Genomic DNA, 5,576 nt, shown 5'->3' on the forward strand with positions numbered 1-5,576 from the left:
GAAACTTTAATAGAAGATAAAAATTTCTCATCACAATACAATTTTTTAGATTTCTGTTTATTGAATTATAATAATGGATATTGAACTTAAATGCAAATAAAAAACGAGAAAAAAAATAGAGTTGACTTTGTCAACTCTGTGATACCCGTACGAATTTGTTATCCTATGTGCAAATAAAGATGCCATAACTGACCATGGGACAGACTATGACTTTAAGTTGCCGTATTACCATATTAATTTATGCAAAATTTCAATACTGTCTGTTTTTCAAAATACTGTGTGTGCCAAACTACTATTTAAGTTGTATGGCAGCTACCAGAAAAAGCTAAGAAATTTTAACAAATTTTATCAAAAACATTGGCCCTAGTAATATATTCGCTTGTGTGAAATTTCAATACCATAGCTTTTATAGTTTCTGAGATATAGCCAAATAACTTTTGAAGTTGTATGGCAGGTACCAGAAGGAGCCAAGTAATTTCAACGACTTTTATCATACACATTGGCCCTACTAGTGTATTCGTTTGTGTGAAATTTCAATACCATAGCTTATATAGTTTTTGAGATATAGCCAAATAACTTTTGAAGTTGTATGGCAGGTACCAGAAGGAGCCAAGTAATTTCAACGACTTTCATGAAACACATTGGCCCTACTAATATATTCATTTGTGTGAAATTTCAATACCACAACTTTTATAGTTTCTGAGATATAGCCAAATAAATTTTGAAGTTGTATGGCAGCTACCCGAACCGGTACCCCGATCATGTCCAATTTAAATAGGGTTCTGGCACTTACTACAATAAATCATTTGTGAAAATTTGGTGAACTTAGCTCAATTAGTTTTTGAGTTATCGTGGGGACGGACGGACGGACGGACGGACAGACGGACGGACAGACAAAGCTAAATCAACTCAGAATTTGACGCTGATCAAAAACATACACTTGAGTCTATATCTAAGACCGTTATTTCTTAGCGTTACAAACGGTAAGGCAAATTTAGTATACCCTTCGAACATATGTTCGTACGGGTATAAACACCAAATTTTGAACGGCCAATTCTATTCGTCCATTAGCAATTCTGAAATTCTGCAAACGCAAGAAATTTGTAGTAACACTCTTAAATCAAGAAACCAAATTACATATAATTATCAAGATCTCGATATTTCTTTATAAATTAAATATTATTCTTAATATTACATTTATATTGTTAGATGTAATCTTTTTCCAAAAGAGCAAGTCTGAAACGATTAAAATTCGAAATATAACGTATCTCAAATCTCAAATTCACAATTATTTTATCTACTAGAATAAACTAGATTATTAGACTTGCTTAACTTCTAACAATAACAGCTCCCTTCTTAATAATAAAAATTAAAAATTCTTAATACTAATATTTTGTACTAGCATAAAACAAAGCTAGTATTCATTGATTTTTTCCCGTTTTTCTAAGAACTCTCCCAAATATATGCAACAATATTTGATTGTAAGAAAATAGTAGTAAAACTATTCTAACTTCTTTTTATAACCTGCACCTTCGTAAAGGGTATATTAATTTTAGGATGGAATTTGTAATCACTTGAAAGAGTAGTCTCCCGAATGGACATGTATATTTTTAAAATCTTGCTCTGCGCAAAATTCTGCGTTGAGTTAGACATATCTGTCCGACTCGTTTGTCAGATAACTCAAAAACAAAGAATGCAATCGACACTTAACTTTCACAAATTATTTCTTTTCTAGCAAGGATGGCTGCTATTGTAATTGAACTAATTTGGACAACGGGTTTCATGGAATGGCTTGACAGTTTAAGTAGCTGCCATACAGCCTTTAAAACTAATATTAAATATTTCAAAAACAAGTTTTTATATTGAGATTATCAAAGTGCAGTTTATAATTCAGTCGTTTTAGACCAACAGAAACGTTTTTACTTTATTTTTTTTTTCATTCCCACTATTTTTCATTGAGTTTTTCAAAAGTGTTATTTTCAAAACAAAATTACAGAATAAATTATTTGACTACTTTACATAACCATTATTCAATTTTATCAAATGTATTTATAATTCCCAATATGAATAATGATTTTATTTGTAGAGAAAAAAAATACAATCCAAATCAATTATGTCCTTACTGAAAATTACAAAAATTATTCATTCATTTGCATTATAACAGTAATATGGGCATAAATAACTTGAAAATTATAACAAAATCTATAACTGCATAAGGTGATAAATAATTTCACATATAGAACAAATAAAAGAAAATCCAAAAATATGAATAAATAAATCCTTTTTAACAAAAATGTGTGGGCTTTATAACAAGATACAAAGTAAAAATTAATTTCAAAACTATTATCCTTTAAAATAAACAAAAAAATTTTTGTGTTTTCTTATTTTGTTTAAATATTAGAATTTTTTCTTACTATTTACATAGCAAATATTTTTACTTTTAATTTATTTTCTTCAGTTTTTTCTCTTTTTCAAAAAAATTTCTAATATTCTTATATACCTTATAAAATATATACATAAATGAGTACATAATTTATGTTTAACTTAAAAGCTGTAAAGAAAAAACTATAATATAAGAAAATATTTAAAAGAAAAGTAAAGGATTCATCAGGAACTTTCTCAAGAAAATAAAATTAAAATATATACAAAAAAAAATAACAACAAACCAATATGAAATAGAGAAACACAGAGAAAAATTACAAAATATAAAATATTATTCTGTAGAATACTAAAAATTAAAAAACAAAATAAAAAGAAATTCTCAAGGTTCATTGCAAATAAGGATAATAAATATGACATCTACATCATATAATAGAGAGAGACAAAAATAATTCTACTATATAGAAGAATACAAAATTTATGACATGTTAAACATTTGATGAGGGCATAGAGTATTATTATTATGTAATATTATTTGTTATAATTTAAATTTCACTTTGACTACCGTAAAATTATATTTTTTAGGATGTTTGTATACATTATAACATAAATTATAGCCTTTTTACTAACTCTTTCTATACAAAATACAAACTATATAAAATAAATATGTGTGCATATTTGAAAATATTACATGATTTTAAATATTACATTATTAATATCAATATACAAGAATATTATTTATGTAAATACTTAAATATATATTTATTATACAAATAAAGAGGCATATGCGTGTATAATACTTTATACACGCATGTCACACACATAATTTTATTTTATTAAAAACAAAAATTCACATAAATGATATTGTATAGGCAAATTTATATAGAATCTAATATACAATGTATTTAGAAACAATTGACTAATATTCTTACATTTCTAAGTAAAAAATTTTCATATATTTATTGCATATTAGTTTTAAAAATTTTAAAATTTATAAGAAAATGTAGCGAAGCAAGCTTCTATAATTTGCTGAACATAGCACATTTTTCTTTAAAAATCTTAGTTCAGTTTGTAAGAGTCTCGTAAATATTTATATTAGCTTTCGATCGAAATAATGCAAGAATGCGATCGTCAAACTCATAATTTATAAAATAGCACATTTGGCTTTAACAGTTAAAGTCTATAGTTCCCATTTGTACAGTTTTAATTTTAACTTACTAGCTTAGAATAATAATTCTCGAAAAATCCATGCCAATTTAAATATTGAATTTTATTGCTTATTTTAGTTAAGACGTATTAGTATACTCTTAAGTAGGTGGAAGTTACCGTTCAATTTTAGATGAAAAAGAAGTTCTAACAAAATTGTAATACAAAAATTGACATTTTTGGGATATAACTCTGAAGAAGGAGAAATAACAAGGAATATTTTGTTCTAGTGACATAAAATATTTGTTAATATCCATAAACTGTAAAAATGTGTGGCTCAATCAATCGGAAAATCTTCAAATCGGAAGATAACTTCAATTGAAACAACCTCAAATGTTTTTATATATGTTATATTTAAATAATCCTTAAACTTTTTACTTTTGCATATAACAAAATCATTTAGGTTCCTACATATAAAAGTACTGGAAAATCATAAAAATTGATTTTATTTAGAACGCCGCCAGTATAGCTTTTCAAAAACTTGCATTCACGAAATTTTGTAGTGCTGCAACTTGGAAGATGATGTGATGCCTAAAAATTTTGTTCTAAAACATAAATATTTTTTTCTCTACATAAGATCAATCATTTTCTGATCAATGGCAGTTGGAACAAATTTTGTAAACACATGAACAGACAGAAAGTTAAAATAAAATTAATAACCAATTTTTTGTCAAAACTTTTTGGATATATGCCAATAAGATGAACTCTTTAGGAAAAAAACTGAAAAATTTCGTATAGAAATGCATACTTAGTATGTGGGTATGCACATGCAAAAATTAATATAAGCGTGTAATAAACACATAATTAAAAAACAAAAGAATTTTGCATTAAGAATGAAATTTGAAACATGAAAAAATTATAAAAGTAAAAATATTTTAGAATAGAAAAAAGTTTAATGTTACAACAATGGTTTTCCTACAACAATGTATTCAGAAAATGTACAAGAATTTGTCATTAGAAAAGTTTTCTCTAAAAAATTATTGTAAGAAAATTAAATTAAAACTTTTATTTGGAAAAAAATTATTGACTAATCGGACATATTGAAAGCATTTTATAAAATTTATTTAAATTTTAATTTAAAAATCTCATTAAATAAATTATAACAATCTATAATATTTATGACACATAAATGATATTTAGATTTAAATGCAAAGCAAGTATTTACAGAGATTTGCAATTAAGTTATCAAAAATTACTGTCCAAATACTAAAACTTACGCTCCTCAATATAAGACATTGAGATTTTTGAATAATCACTTTGTAATCGAGTTTAAAATTTCATTCAATAAGTATAGGTACATCGATGTGAACCATGATCATCATAAAAGTCAAGAATTTACACTTAATATAACATTTTGTCGTTAAATAAATTGTAGTAAATCCGAAAAAGATAACTTTTGATATGAACTTTTCGAAATTATAACAATGGTTTTCAAAGAATTCAATCTGTATTAAAATATGTTTAAAGGGTACTTTCTTGCAATCATTCTTCCCGAACTGGGCTCGAGCCAGCAACCTATCGCTTTCCGTGCAAACGCTCTATCATTTGAGCTACGAGTACAAAGATATGAAGAAGTTATCATCTAGTTGTTGTCCACAGTAAAATTTTCTTGCTTAGTTGCAAATTTTTGTACTTAACGTAATTCACTATTTAAAATTGAGATAAAGGTAAATTTAACATGATTCATTTTTTTATAATTAATATAAAAGAAAGTAGGTTAAGATTAGAATATAAAATGACTGATTTTTTAAGAATAAAAGATAGTTCAAATTAAGAAATCAATAAAGGCGTCCTTATTTAGAGACTTAGGCGGATGTTAAATATATACACACATTCGAAAACTGAATATCGGAGGTCACCCTGTGTATTATCTTATCAGACTAAGACAATAATCAAGTTACAGTACTTTAGTGTTCATCGAATTCTATATTTGAGTGCGACTAAGATACAAGAACACTATCTGTGGAGTATCAAAATCTGTACTTATATTT

This window comes from Condylostylus longicornis, unplaced genomic scaffold (assembly GCF_029603195.1).
Source record: "Condylostylus longicornis isolate FDR11 unplaced genomic scaffold, ASM2960319v2 ptg000055l, whole genome shotgun sequence".
In the NCBI taxonomy this organism is placed as follows: Eukaryota; Metazoa; Arthropoda; class Insecta; order Diptera; family Dolichopodidae; genus Condylostylus; species Condylostylus longicornis.